Source organism: Phacochoerus africanus, chromosome 1, assembly GCF_016906955.1.
Source record: "Phacochoerus africanus isolate WHEZ1 chromosome 1, ROS_Pafr_v1, whole genome shotgun sequence".
NCBI classification, from domain to species: Eukaryota; Metazoa; Chordata; class Mammalia; order Artiodactyla; family Suidae; genus Phacochoerus; species Phacochoerus africanus.
Genome location: NC_062544.1, coordinates 116,556,362 through 116,572,600, shown reverse-complemented (window position 1 = coordinate 116,572,600; position 16,239 = coordinate 116,556,362). Strand labels below are relative to the sequence as shown.

The following is a 16,239-nucleotide window of genomic DNA, read 5'->3' as shown; positions in this document are numbered from 1 at the left end:
CAACCCACCATTCTCAACAGACACTGCACTATGAACCAGAAAACTACTATGAAACTATGAGGTCTCCCTATATCTCATTGACTACATTTTATTTTTTTGAGTAGCAAAAAAAATTCATTTTTTATCCCCAATTCTCCCAAACCCAATTTCACTTTCTTGCTCACTGGAACTGTGGTGGTTTGTATTTCATTTTTGCGGGGGTCAAGTCAATTACATTTCACAGTGTGAAAAAATGTTCTTTGAGGAGATGATGTCACTTGATGGGGTTAAAAAAAGAGTCGAGCTTTGTCTCTGATTGACTCCCAGGAGAACACGAAGATTATATCTTTTAAATGGAGATGAATTGCGAATTTTTTTTTGAGAATTTTAACTTTTATTCATACGTTAATGAGATATTCTGTAATGACAAACACTGTTTATTGTATATACATCGAGCACTAAGTCAGGCTTATTTTTAATTCTCAGGCTGATATTTCAAGATGAGTATTTTTACTCTCATTTAATAGAACTGAGGAAACTGAAGTTTAGACAAGATCAATGGCCTCCACAAAATTTGTTTGCATTTTAACAGACATCTGTCTGATTTAAAAACTTTTACTCTGGTGCTTTTAATCAATGGTGTACATTTCAATTACCTGGAAGACTTTTAAAAATGAAATTTAAATTATTTTTTAATCAAAGAAAATATAATATGGATAAGAAAAATCAAATAATATTGTTAGACTGGTAATGCAAAACAGCAATCCTCCACCTTTTCTCTGCCCATCCCTGATTTTCTTTCTCCAGAGACAATCACTTTTAACTCTTAGGTATTTCTTATTGTACTTTTTTCTAAGTAACATGTTTATATTGCTTTTTTATCAACTTTTCTGTATTAGATCTTGATTGATTCTCCCTCATTATGCATACATCTCCTCTCCAATCTCCCCAATGTTAACTAATAATTTGTTACATTATGTCTTCAGCACTTACATAATTATGACTGATGTTATATAACTAATACCATTCACAGCTGAAGTATGCAGTATAGTTTTTAAACAACATCTTATTTTTCCTGGGAGTTCATAATTACTCAGCTTTGTGCCTAATTTAAAAAAATCTATGACGACTAAATTATCTCCAGATTCTCTAAATACCAAAAATCTCTTGACTCTATATTCAAACACATCAGGTAATGCATGTTTTTCTTTTTGAGACATTCCACCAGAACTGTCATCTTTAGGCATTTCTTGTTGACCTCATACTATTTCCCTCTCTTTTACTCCCTCTTTCATAATTATATTTTAGCAACTTTATGGCTACTGTTTAATGAATAAAATGCCCCCTTCCCCATCAACAACAGACTGTTATCTCCCAACTTCCCGTTTTATAAGGACTCCACTACCATTCCATGTACCTCCCCTTCCATCCTCACTGGAAATTGCTTTTACATCAGCAAGGCTGAGAACACTTGCATTCAACTTTGTAACCATAATTAAGTATCCTTTTAAAAAGATGAAGAACATAAACAGCATTTACATTATTTAAATGCTATTCAATAAATCAAGAAGCTTTGTGCTATGCCTGGATTTCCTTCTCTTTGGCTCCAAGGTTTCTGAACTACATGCTACTTATAGGGACACTGAAATGGAGGCCACTTTCTTACACTCCAACCCTCTGATCCAAATCTTGCTGCACTTTACATTGTTTGGTATCTGAAGGATGCATTTCCTGTACAAGTTTGTTTTGTTGTTGTTTTGTTTTAATAAAAGTATCTTTTCTTTTTGGCCACAGCGTGCAGGGCTTGATGTAGGATCTCGGTTCTAAGACCAGGAATTGAACTCCAGCCACAAGAGTGGTGAAAGCAGCAAGTCCTAACCATTAGTCAGCCAGGAAACTCCCTCGCTAAAAGTTTCTGATTATTTGTTTTCTTTTGTGGGATAAAGAAAACCTATGCCTTCCACGTTATAGTCTTAAGATCTTACGCTTTTAAATCTCAATGTCCTGTTTATAATCCAGTCTCTTAGTAGCCTTCCCTTAACGCATCTTGCTTGTCTCGTTTTTTGTTTTAAAGAGGCACAGCTTCTTAAATACTGTTGTGGGTCTTAACTGAAGTTCTCTGTTCCTGGAGTCGCATGCCTCTTCTTTCTCTTTCACCAGCACTTTGGCGGCAAACGCAGTTAGGGAGCTGGGCCGAGAGCGGAGAGCGCAGAGCGCAGCCCAGACCATGGCCAGACAATCTCGAGAGACAATGGGGCTCCTCGCCCTCAGCTCCACCGCACCGCAGGGGCGCCTGGGAGTCAGTCGGCCGTCATGCTGGCCGGTGGTACTGGCTGCTTACTGAGGGCTCTAGAAGTGTACCTGCAAGCGGATGTTGAGCACCACAGAGGCCGCAACGTAGAAGTAAGGGAAGTTCATGCGCAGCTGCCAGGCCAGCTCGAATAAGGCAACCAGGGTGCGGGAGAGCCCCTTGCAGAAGACGCCGGAACGAGCTGGGGGCCGCAGCCTGGGTCAGGCCCCTTAGGGCCAAGGAAGACGGAGCCGCCGTGGTAGCCATGGACCGGTTGTCTCCGCTCGCCCAGTGCAGTGCCGGGAGCCGAGGGTGATCGCCCACCTGCAAACCCCCTACTGACAGCGTTGATCACAAGGCGCCAGGGGCTAAGCGGCCCCTTGGCTCACTCTCGCTCCTCACGCAGCCGCTGCTACTTCCCCAGCGGCCGATGAATTGTGATTTAAAGAAATGTCATATGCACTGTGAAATAAACTCAGAAACAGGCTTTCCATCCAATGATCCAATCCCTAACAGATGAGTTCCTCTATTAGTTAACTGAATGTGTGCCTCAGCTTCTATTCACTGATCTGATTATTTTCTTTTTTTTCTTTCTTTTTTTTTGGGGGGGGAGGGCGGGGGTGGTGTGCACCCACAGCATATGGAAGTTCCCAGGCCAGGGATCAAACCTGTGCCACAGCAGAGACCTGAGCCGATACAGTAACAACACCAGATCCTTAAGTTGCACCACAAAGGAATTTCACTGGATGTTATTTTCAAATTGTCACTTGAACTATATGGTGCCTCTAGGATTTATTTTCTGTCTTGTGCCATGATAAGTAGTTTCTGCCATCCCAAAGGAAGCCAACGGTGAGGGAGTGATCACCAAGGGTCCACTTCCCCAGTCACCATCCATCACATGTCTAGTGCACTCAGCTATATCACAGTAAAACCCAACCAGAATTAATTATCAATTTTTTTTGTCTTTTGTCTTTTTAGGGCCACACAGCAGCATATGGAGGTTCCCAGCCTAGGGGTCAAATTGGAGCTGTTGCCGCCAGCCTATGCGAGAGCCACAGCAAGGCTAGATGTGAGCCACATTTGTAACCTACACCGCAGCTCACAGCAATGCTGGATCCCTAACCCAATGAGTGAGGCCAGGGACTGAACTTGCAACCTCATGGTTCCTAGTCGGATTTGTTTCCACTGCACCAAGAGGGAAACTCCCAATTATCAAATATTTCTAATTGTAGTCCCTTTACATCAAATAGGAGACTAACACTCATTTCAGAATTTAGTCTCTGGATTTTCAAAGGTAGCATCAAATTTCTCCAAAGTTACCATCAACATTCTCTTCCTGTCTGTCCAATAAAAAGTTCCCTTTTATGCATTTATTTATGCCAATGACAAGCAGATTCCTACCATCTGATTTTATTTATTACACTACCTCACTGCAGAAAGCTGTTACCTCTCCTTTACACTTTTAATAAAGGGTGACAATATTTATCAAAAAACTCATTATTATGTGAGGCAAAAAGCTAAAATTGGATTTTCAAAATAAAAATAGCAATCAAGCAAAATCTCATTTAAGGTAAATAGACTTTTCCACTCTGAGGAAGTTGTTGAATGTTGATGAGTTCTCCTCAGTGAGTGCTGGAAAAGGTAGCTAAGTGGCTTACCCAAAACACCCTCATTTGTCATCAGTCCTGGCATAGAAAATATAAGTATTTGCAGTAAAATTACTTTATAACTTCAGCTTTGGGGCAAAATAAAGCTTAACTCTGATAAATATTATTGCCTGTAAGTATATTTCCAAAAGGGTATATTTATAGAAATTTTAAGCGCATCAGATTATTTAAGGTATCAAAACCAACTTCCAAATTTAGATATTTGCCAGACTCTGAGCCCAGGACATCCCACGGCTTCATATTCCCCCCCCCCCCACAATCATGCCATGAGGGGCTCCCATCACAACATTGGCATAAAAGAAGGAATCCACTCCAAAGCTCGTGTCCACAGAAACCCATTTCCTCTTCAAGAAGGAAGAGGACTTGGGCCAGCTCGCAAGAACTGTCTAAAAAGTAAATCAGACTATTCATAGAAAAACACTTGAAAAGCATTTTAAAGTATACATAGTAGATTCAAATCCTAATCCTGACATAACAGCCGTGACCCTGGATCAAAGTTACATGACTCTCTGATCTCATTTTTAAAAGCATTCTTTATTTAATAGGGGTCTAGATTAGGACATATTTAATAGAGGCATCCATTTTAAACCCAACAATTTATCTAGAATTAATTGAAAGGAATTAGCAAAGTCTCCAGTTGGTATGCCTAACCATAACTATTGTTTAAATGCAGGGTTATTACTAACTTCTTTAAGAGTCTAATTGTAAGTAACCAGTGTTCTTAATGGGATGTTAACCACTGAATGGTATAATTCATCCTTGAGGAAGTTTATTTATTTTTACAATCCCTCATGGTAGCTGTTACCACTAAATATGAACATCTTGATTAACAGCAGCAAAATAATTTGTGTCCATTCATCACCAAAGCTCAATTTCTTTAAAAAGTACATCCTTATATAATAAATAAGACCTTCATGTTCTACCTGACAGCTTGTAGTTCTACCTACAATTAAACATTTTCACACAGTAAGTGAAGAGTGAACACTCTAAGTGTCAGCTGTTCTGCTATTTACACTTGGGTTAGAACCATCCACTGGGCACAGAGAAGAAAGGGGATTCCAGCTTTATATCCTCTAGGATCCTAGACATCCTAGGAAATCTCTGTTACTCAGCACCACGAGGTCAACCAGATGGTCTGCTAGCTCACAGAACACAGAGTTAATATCTAGAGGGTGCCTTCCTTCCACAAATGTCCACTGAGCACCTGCTGGAAGTTAGGGTGGAAGAAGCAGCCCTTGCCCTCAAGGGCCTCCCAGGCTGGGAGGCTAGACACACAGTGTAGGCTTAGTGCAGGCAATATGCCCAGCTCTGGGTCACTGACCAAGTGCATTCACAACATCAGCAGGGGAGCAGCCAGGCCTGCTGAGGCAACAAGCAGACACAGTTCTTGAAAGACTCCACAGAGGAAGCAACACATAAACCAGGGCTTCAAAGACAGTAACTACAAAGAGAGCCACTAAGAAAGGAACCAGTAGCTGGTGATCAGAAGGCCTGGCTCCTAATCCCAGCTCTGTGGCCCAGGCCTCCTCAGGCTGAGGTAAGCTAGGGTAAGACTCTAGCCCAGCAGTAAGCTGAAGTATTTCAGTGGCTGTGTGGTTTTGAGGTTTATAGTACTGGGCTGACACGAGTCATGAGCCTCAGTTTCCCTGTCTATGAAATGTAGATGGTAACTACACTCAGTCATTCACTCAAGGGACAGATCTTTGCCATATGCCCACTCAAAGTCATGGGCACTAAGCAAGGTCACTTGGTATCCTACCAGGCACAAAGCTAGTGTGCGGCCAACAAGCTGTGTACGGTCCCACCTGGTAATCTGAGAGTCTCACCCATTCCATCCACCTCCCCACATGGTTGGGCGAGGGTCTCAGAAGCACAGTCATTATCCTACTAAGGTTGTTCTTCATTTCACACTCATATTTCTGGCAATTTTTCTTTTTCCTTTCCCAATTATGGTTTAACAAAAAAAAAAAAAAGGAGTAACAAAAAAATTAGTAAAAACATAGAATGGGTAAAGGGGGAAGGGGAGGGTCTTTCAGAAACTAAAGCTAAGAACATCCAAGGCACAGACAGAGACATCCTTGTCCATAAAGGAGTCCAGCTTGAAGACTCACTTGAAGAATAACGGAGGATCTCAATAAAATTAGACCAAGGTGAGGTGCCTCTGCCATCAGGCAGGAGAGCAGTAGAGGTGCAGCCAGGCACCCTGAAAAGTCAAGATCAACCTGGGTCAGAATTGAAGAACAGAGGACAGCTGCCCCAAGATCAGCAGCAGGATTTCCCCCCCTAAAAGGGCCTTCTCCTTTTTAGAGCAAGGCTGCCTGAAGTTCTGGCTTTCAGAACTTTCGATGTATCAGTAATCCACACTCAACTACTGAGATGCTGGTAGAAGATCCAAATGGTCCTATTCCCACTTTGGGCCAAATAATAAAATCCTCAGTAAATCCATGGCTGTTTTTCCATTTAAAAAATTTCTTTTCTTTTTGTCTTTTTAGGGCCGCACCCGAGTCAAATCGGAGCTGTAGCTGCCATCCTATGCCACAGCCATAGAATCGAGGGATCCGAGCCAAGTCTGTGACCTACACACCTACACCTACACACGGCAATGCCAGATCCTTAACCCATTGAGCAAGGCCAGGGATCGAACCCACATCCTCATGGATACTAGTCAGGTTCATTAACCACTGAGCCACGACAGGAACTCCTTCATTCCCATTTTCATTCCTTTGAAATCAAAAAAGTTCTGGACCTCTGAGAATGGTCAAATGGCCTTCTGGATGAGCTAAATACAGCTTAAAGGTGAGAAATTCAAGCCACTACAGATCCTATCAGCCACCAACTCAAAGGAATTTGAGTTTAGGAGACATGTTTGCTATGCCAATGAAGCTTCAAGACCAGCACCTAAAGGGCCTTAATTCCAGAAAGCATCCCCTTACCAAGCAGCCGCAACTCTCACAGTCCCATATTCTGCCGTTTCGAAAGGATGCAAAAGCAGGGAAACCCACTCAAACATCCCATTTCATCCTTACTTATTTTAAAACGGCTTTCTTCAAAAGCCATTTAAAAAAAAAAAAATGACTTCTGTTAATGGTATCAGCTCCTAACCAACTTTTTTGGTAAAGATGCAAACTGACTGGATTTAAGTAAAAGCAGAAAGCCAATTTTAAAGTTTCCAGGGAAAACAACCAATACATACCTCAGAAATAGCAAAGCACAGTTGGTGACAATGCTACTCAGCCTTTTCTTTTTGTTCCCGTGTCAGCTTACTAAAAGCAGACAGAAAATCTGAAAGCTTCTGTCAGTGTATGGACTCAGGGAGACTGAACTCCTGGCAAACAAAAGCCAGCTTCTCTCTTTCTGCCCACCTTGGGAGACCAGAGCTACCCAAATTTCAGGTAATCAATACTTGATTGTTTCAGATGCTTTAGAGACAATTCTAAGGAGGCAAAGGTAAGTGACCAGGTAAGTGACTAAAGCTGTCTCTGAAGCTGATTCTAGAAAACAAAGGTAAGGGTGGAAAACAAGAGAGCCTCCCATCTTAGGGCCAAGGTCATTTTCTGAGTATTAACCTCTGAGCTTCCAGCAAGTATTAGCATCACAGGGGGTTCATAATCAATCTGACCCCACAGTAACCTCCAGAGCAGTGTGTGGACCACAGCGCACATGGCTGCTCACTACTGTATGGAACCCTTTTTACCCTGTCTTCACCCGCATGCTTCCATCGCTATGGAAACTGCAAAGGGAATCAGGAGCCAGCCCTGAAAATGCTCATCAGAAACTATCTCCTAATTCTATTTCCATGGAAACAGATGACAGAACAGTGGAAATAAGGTAATATTTTTAAATAAGGTAATCCTTTTTAAAAAAATTCTCCTTACCTAATTTTCCACCAATTTCACAGAGCTGAAATTTGAGCGTGCACTGCTCATGAGCTACAAAAGCAGCAGCATTCTCTTGATGTTAGAGATAAATGTTGGGGACAAAGAAGCAAGAATCCAACCACACAGAAAACCAGTGAAATTAAGATGACATCGTCTTGGTAGCAATCTCAAGAGCCTGAAGTCGAAGATTCAGCATCCTGCACACAAGCTTTGTCTCAGGCCCTTCATCCACTTCTGTAATAGCATTACCACCATGTGGTGACGGTTTTCACTAAAGAAAGTAAATTGTTTTCTGAAAACTAAACTCTCATGGAAGCTTTAAAACAAGAAGGATTAAGTATAGAGACAGGATTATTTTCCAAAACCAAGGATCCTCCAAAGCTAATTATCCCATGAAAAAGCCTAAGGAGGCTCCATTGTCCAATGAGATTGAAAAAACACCTCCTAGGTATCCAGGGCAGCAACCTGGCCATGAAGTGACTGTTCCACCTACCGTTTCTGTTACAAGGAGTGAAACCTAGGAAACTGAAGATATCCTGCCAAATCCTTCTTGTGAAATAACTGTGGGTCCAATACCCAAAATAGCCAGCCACAGATAAAGAATCTGAATTGGCGGGATGTAACTATAACAAATCATAGCATTTCAGGTTAGAAATAGACAGGGCTCAGGGAGCTGGCATATTCAGATAGACAGTATTTCTTCCTAAGTAGATGAGAAGGGATCACTGGGAGGAGAGAGAACAGATTCATCCACCTTTTCCTTGTTATCATGGTAACAGCTCCTGCATTTGGGACACTGGCTCTCCTGCAGGCATATGAGAGACATTTTATACGCATGGTATACGACCCCAACTCAGGGAGGTACTATCATCCCCATGTTGCAGAGAAGAGGCTCTGGGTCACCCAGTCAGGGAGTCTAGGCTGCACTGAATATCCAGGCCCTTCTGACTCCTACCTCCAAGCCTCCTAATAAGCCCTCACTAAGCTATCTAAAATGATCACAGCAAACATCTCCACCCAAAGGAGAAAGCACAATCTTCAGAGAACAGGTTAATAAGTAAAGTCCATGTAAATGAGTAGAGGGACATTTGTTGCCCACAGAAGGGACTGGGTAAATATTTCCTGGATGAAAAGAAAAAACATATCAGAAAGAAGGAATTTTTTTTAAAAATCAGGAGTTTCCTTGTGGTTCAACAGGTTAAGTATCTGGCATTGTCACTGTTATGGCTCTGGTTACAGCTGTGTTGCAGGTTCGATCCCTAGTCCAGGAACTTCGGTGTGTCACAGGTGCAGTCAAAAAAAAAAGTCAAGAGTGGGAGTTCCCACTGTGGCTCAGCAGGTTAAGAACCTGACATAGCATCCTAGAGATGTGGATTTGATCCCTAGCCTTGCTCAGTGGGTTAAGGATCCAGTGTTGCCACGACTTGCACGTAGGCTGCAGATGCAGCTCAGATCTGGCATTGCTGTGGCTATGGCCAGCAGCTGCAGCTCTGATTCAACCCCTAGCCTGGGAACTTCTATACTCCACAGGTGTGGCCAAAAAAAAGAGTGAAAATGACATACAAGACAAGCAAATCATAAATTTTCATATTTAAAAATACATAAAAGCCAAGATTCCTAAAAAATAAATGACAGAGTTCTCACTGTGATACAATAGGATCAGCATCTCTGGAGCACTGAGACACAGATTTGATTCCGGCCAGGCACAGTGGGTTAGGTTAAGGATGTGGCGTTACCACAGCTGTGGTGTAGGTCACAACTGTGGCTTATATCTGATCCCTGGCCCAGGAACTCCATATGCCACAGGGCAGCCTGAAAAGAAAAAAACAAAACAAACAAAAAACCAAAAAAACGAAGAGAAGGCTTTAAATCGCCTTGTGATAAATGCCTGCAAAGTGGTTTTGAAAGTGGATATAAATATGACAAAAGAAAATGTTCTTGTATTTGATAACAACAAGATGACAATGACACTGCAAAGCTACACAAGCTAATGATACCACAATATACAGATGCGAACAACGTGAGAAACAGATTTTAAGGCTGAATCAAAGAGAACAACTCAGGTGTGTGTGCGCCTTTATGTTTGCAACATAAGCTTTAGTATGAGTGTAACTGAATTAAAACATTGCAAAATGCACAAATTGGCCACCATCATTATTCCTTCAAAAGAAGTCAGAAAATAAGATAATAACAAGGAATTGCTGTGACACAAAAAAGAAAAGCTTCAAGGAGGTGAACAGAAATATGTTCTGAAAGCAGCATTAGTCGGTGCATTCATGGCTATGGTCCAGAAGAACCATTTTTTCCTTAAACACATAAAAAGAAAATCTCAAACTGAGCAAACCACTTGGAAAAACAGAATATTGGAACAAGGGAAGCAGAAAAACTCATAATCTGGTTGGAGGTATGCAGTCAGGACAATCGAAACCCACACCCAATGTAACAGCACAAAGCACAGAAGCGTACACTCTCTAATGCTTAGTACCAACACTTAGAGAACTGGGCTCCTTTATGCTTCAGAGCCCTTTTAAAAGTGATGGAAAATTAGCTACAAAGAATGTAACACAGAATGTGGCATCTGAAAATGGCAAGAAAAACTCAAGTCACTGCACTTATTTGGACTCCCAAAGAAGAGTTCAATGTTCTATGAAGCCAGGGCATGGAGGCAAATCCAGCTCTGAGGATGGGGGCTGGTTTGCCTGACTCCAAAGGCCAGTCCGGAGAGAGAGAGCAAGAGCTCAGCAAAAAAGGCCTAACCAGCAATTGGGGCAGAGGACAACAGGAGAAATGGCACCCCTCAAATCACCACCTAACTTCCATCTCCTCCTTCAAAAAAAACCTGAGGCTTTTCCTCAAAACAGTTTCAAGTGCCTCTATTTAGTTCTGTTCGAGCTCCCAGACCAGGACATCACCTCCTTAGCCACAATAAAAGATGGAGATCCCAACCCACTTTAAAACTCATTTCACCAAATGTAGTTGTCAGGAGAATCATGTACCATTAAATCATTCAAAACGCACTCCTTCCCCACCCCCAGCAAAGGCATAATCTCCTTTTGCCTGTCTTCAAGCCAGACGGAAGGCGGTATCTGGAAGCATGGGTGATTTTTACCACAAACACTCTTGAGAGCTGCAATCCCAATAAGTGGGCAGCACTTTGCAGATCCTAGTGTAAGGGTGAGCAAATTACAAGCCAAGGGTCAAATCCAGTCACTACCTGTCTTTGTAAAGAGAGTTTACTGGAACACAGCCATGGCCATTATTTTGTTTATGTCTGCTTTCACAGTATAAGAGTCAAAAAGCCTAAAATACTTACTACCTGGCCCTTCAAAAAGTTTGCCCTGTCCTAGAGCTAAGCTAACTCCAAGGAGAAAACATCAAACTCAGTTGGAGTGGTTGTTACAGAATCAAATTCCAAGACCAGCCCAAGTTACTCCGTCTCATTACATTTGGAGAGAGGCTGAAATATGGGCATTTTACCAAGCTCAAAGAGGGTCGCAAACCAGACTCAGAAACTCCATAGGCTTAAGAGATGTCTTTAGACATTTAAATTGAAAAAGCCAATTACCATACTATTAAAAGATGACTTTCCTTTTTGAAGGAAACTCCAAGCCTGAGCCTGCTCAGCTCTCTCCAAATTAAAATTTTCTAGGGCTGGAAAGTGCAAAGGCCAAAAAACACCTGTTCAATCTTTTAGGCTTACCTGTACAGCTTTGCAAAGATTAATCGTTACACTGAAGTTTGCTCAGCCATGCTCTCTAATTATAAGCAAGGCGCTGTTCTCAGGCGGAGGAGACCCTTTCTGTTTCCATAACAACTTGACTAAGCCTTCCATAGGAAAAAAAAAAAAAAAAACACACTTGCAGAAAGAGGTGAGTGGCTGGCCTGGTTCTGTGTGCATCAGCGAGAAAAAATAGCCCTGCGGTACTTGAACCCTCCACAGCACATTAGCAACCCTTCTGAAAAACCTTGTAACCTCAAGGTTACATCATTATTAAATTTTCTTGTGATGGGCTCTTTTGATACTAATTGTCGCCCGAATCATGGATAAGACTAATAATATAAGGTAATAATGTGCATTTTAGGATAGAGAATGATGAAACTTTTCCCCAAAGGACAAAGAGGGGAGAATCCAAAGATGTTCACAAGATGGTAAAAGCAAAAAGAGTTCTCAGGTCAAATACATTAGAGAAATCCTAGTTGCACAGATTAAGCAGCTTTCTCTGCTGAGACTTCCCAGAGTTTTTGTTTTTCTAATGTGCTTCTTGCCTCTCCTAGGATGAAGGGGTGAGCTTCGTTTCCAGTCCTAAACTTCTTTTACTCAGTTTCTCTTCTCATTCTTTTATTTTTTATTTTTTTGGTGCACAGAACCCTAACGGCCACTCCCTACACCCCTGCCCTACAGTAATCTGGTCCCAGTTTGCTCAGGACTTTCAGTGTTAAAACTGGTTAAAAACCAAGACAACTGGTTACTGCATCATGTCCTCAGCACACTGAGAGACTTTCCTTAGATCACCTGACAGTTGAACTAGAGCTGAGTGTTGTCTTCCTGGCCAGAGGGTAGAGAACAATTTCTCCTTATAACCCCAGCACTAAAAAATGCTGCAAAGGTGTCTTGAGTAAATGAATTAACGAAATAGAAAGTGAAGAGTCCTTTTAAACAAGGCCTGCTCCTCCTATTCATTTAATACTACTATGTAGTTGACATTTTGATACGTCAAAAACAGGGAGTTTCATGTTTCAACCTAATTTACATACTTTTGCTGTAGAAGTAAGGTTTTCATATGCCATATTTGTAGAGTCCATGGTCACCTTCTCCACTGGGTCGGCATCAGATACCCAAAGCCTTGCCCAACTGTGTTTCCATCACCAGTAACCAACATTAAAGGAGCCATTCAGATATGAGACCACCCTTCTGAGACAGGAGGGGAGGGGGCGGGGCACACTCTTTAAAAGAATGTCCCCCTCCCTTGAGGAGCCACATTCACTGGTTAGAACCAAGTAGGCCCAAGATGGTAGGAGATTCACTTCCAGCCACACACTCACTGTAATACAGCAGCAGCTAAAGGACACACGCCGTGGCTGTTCCCAGGCTGATCATAAAAGACCAAAAAGTGAGCAGTGGTCCAATTCCTGGAAATCCCCGCCCTTTCCCCAAAATAGCTGGAATAATCCTCCCCAAACTTAGTGGCCTATGAAATCACCCCATCCATAAAAACTGACCACCAGCCCACCTCAGGGCCTCTCTCACCCAAGAGATGGTTTGGCATCTGTCTGTGGAATCTGTTCCTCTCAGGTCCACTCTAGCCCTCGGAGCTGTTCCACACTCTGTGGAATTTGTTTCACTCAGGGCCTCCCTGAGATAGGTCTACTCAGAGATAGACCACACTCTGTCTATGGAATGTGTTATCTCTCTAAATAAACTCACTTGAACATATACTTTGGCTCACTCTTGAATTCTTTCCAGGGCAAAGCCAAGGATCCTCACTCAGTGGCCCATCCCAGGGACTGGCCTGAGACCTGAGCTGTGACCATCCTTCCACAGTCCATTTTGCTGCAATACTTTCACGTGCAAAGTATGGAAAGGAGCTCTACATTTCGAGTCCAAACGGGGGAGACCCTACAATTCAGCCACATCTAAGCTGTGCAAAGCAATGATGTGTGTAGGACCAGAGCTTGCCAAAGACTACATGACAAAGATTCAACAGAAAACATACACATCAGCCCAAGATGAATACCATGTTTTCTGCCAGATCAAATGAACACCTTTCAACCAGGGTTTACACTGGCAGCTCAGGGAGAGTAAACAGCATTGCTGTGTTTGTAAGGGAAGAGTTGAGGCGGCAGATGCCTGGAAAGAGACATAAAGGGCAGAATTTCAGGATCACTTAGCTGTGCAAAGGCCTGTAGCCAATAAGAGTGTTTGATGGACCAGTGGTATTTTCTCAAAAAAAAGGCCATTTGTGGAAGCAAGAGAGAGCTTTTTCGTTGACCATAGAAAGGACACGGAGAGGAAGAAGGACAGAGCGTGATCTACTTTGGACTCTGGCTGAGGAAGAAAGGAGAGTAAAGACAGACAGAAATGAGCATTAGAGAGGAAAGCAGGCAAGAAGAGAGGGGGAAATGGACAGAAAAACAGAAGGAGGCATAGACAGACAGATGCAAAGGGAGAGACAGAACCAAGGGTGTCAGCCTAGAATAAATCAAGGTTCAAAGGAAAGATATCCCATGGGAGGAACTTGCCATTTCTTCAACAGCCAACTGTCCTTGGCTGTACCAGCGAAACACTCTTGAACTGGAGAGAACAGGCTCACCTCCGACAGGTGGTCGGCTTGCATGGAGTAGGCCTTCGAGCTATTTGAGCCCTGCCTTCACCAACATTTGTGCTTCTAATTGTTAAGAGACACCTGAATGTCTTTAACCTTCATTTTAGATGATCACTTCTCAATAGTTTAGGATGGAAAACATTTCGTGTCTGGAATGTGGAGACGGTAAACAATCTGTGCTATTTCTCGGAGAGCAATGTGTGCATGTGTCAGAGTGACCTGGAAAGTATCTTGGTGGGGCCATCCCACCATCGGGGTCAGCCCTGCTGCCAAAGAATTGCAACCATGTAGATTTCAGGGCCTGCCAGATGTACCCTAGAGCCTTAGAGCCCTCGGTTTAAGAATCACCAGAGCTCTTACTTGGGCACCTCTCACTGTAATTCATAAAGATCACTTCAGCACAGCAAACAAACTGCCACCTCAAGACAAACATTGACAGGTTTGTTATAATACAGTTACAGAAGTCAGAAAAGCTCTCAAGGAACTTCATCCCTGAACTGTTCCTAAGAAATGGGTATAATCTCTAAAAAGTTTAAAAAAAGAAAAGAAAAGGAGGCTCATGAAAGAGTTCTACACATGTGCCTAAAATAGAAACACTAAGGGAGTTCCCTTCATGGCTCAGCAGTTAACGAACCCGACTAGGATCCATGAGGATGCAGATTCCATCCCTGGCCTCCTTCAGTGGGTTGGGGATCCAGCGTTGCCGTGAGCTGTTGTGTAGGTCACAGATGCGGCTCAGATCCCATGTTGCTGTGGCTGAAGTGTAGGCCAGTAGATGTAGCTACGATTCAACCCCTGTTCTGGGAACTACCATATTCCGTGGGTGTGACCCTAAAAAGCAAGAATAAGAAAATTAGAATTAATTAATTTATTTAAGTTAAACAGAGAAGACTCAAAGTTCCAGACTGTAAGGTCCTTTAAGAACTTTTGGGAGTTCCCGTAGTGGCCGGCCCAGTGGTTAACAAACCTGACTGCACCCATGAGGACACAGGTTCTACCCCTGGCCTTGCTCAGTGACTTAAGGATCCAGCATTGATGTTAGCTGTGGTGCAAGTTGCAGACAAGGCTCAGATCCCATGTTGCTGTGGCTCTGGAGTAGGCTGCGACTGGACCCCAAGCCTGGGAACCTCCATGTGCCACAGGTGCGGCCCTAAAAAGACAAAAAACAAAAACAAAAAAAGAACTTCTGGCCACATGCCTCCCCAGCCTCCCCAGTGACACCGTCAGATCACCTGTGCAGAGTTTTTCCAGCAGCACACGAGATCTCCGATTATTCAGTCTAAGGGGTTTTTTTTTTTAATAAAAATCACTTCATCTATACTTTCCTTTTAGTTTAAAATATCTGACAAAGCCTAGAGAAAAAGTGAAGTCTATTGACATGGCAAAAATAATAAAATTTACTCATCTTTCCAGTTAAGTTCATGTTTAACAAAAAACTGGTTTCTTAAATAGAAGCTTTAAAACATACACTTGCTAGACTTCATATAAAAAGCTTTCCCTGAATAAAACTGATTCCAATAGAAGAAAGGCTTGCTCACTGATCTGTCCTTGGGTGAAATTGCTGAACTAAACGGAGGGAGGTTGGTGGGAGGGATATTTCTTGACTCTCAGCGGACACAATTATCAATACAGAAGAGGTCCACAAGAGCAATATCTTGAAATTCTAAACTGTGCATCAGAGTGTCCCAAAATCTGACTATTAAAACTTATCTGAATAAGGAATATTTTTATTACATTGTTTGATTTTTAATTGTGCTTTGAATTTTACTCATTAATCTACTGTGTTGGGAATCAGTGACCTTCTGCCTCTAATTCGGCCTGATGTGGAAAACTACCTTATGGGCTAACAGTGCTGGTCCCCTTCTCACTGGGTCTCTTGACAAAGCCTGTTGCTGAGCTGGCCTATTCGCAGGCTACCTTCTCCCAAGACTCTTTCCCTGGCTAGCTTATTCTCATCATTCATTTCTTGGCTGAAATGTCACCTCCTCAGAGAGAGGTCTTCATTGCCTTATAGAACAAATATTTCCATATTCAACATCACAAATTATTAGAGAAATGCAAATCAAAACTGCAATGAGATAGGTACCACCTCACACTGGTCA

At 42.4% G+C, this 16,239-nt stretch overlaps 1 protein-coding gene and 1 pseudogene across 3 annotated transcripts in view; both read right to left on the bottom strand.

The window, feature by feature from the left end:
* Positions 1–16,239, bottom strand: part of CACNA2D3 (calcium voltage-gated channel auxiliary subunit alpha2delta 3) — a 795,368-nt gene that overhangs the window by 727,721 nt on the left and 51,408 nt on the right. The gene's annotated exons all lie outside the window — the stretch shown is intronic.
* LOC125137818 (small integral membrane protein 10-like protein 1) lies at positions 2,329–2,536 on the bottom strand (annotated as a pseudogene).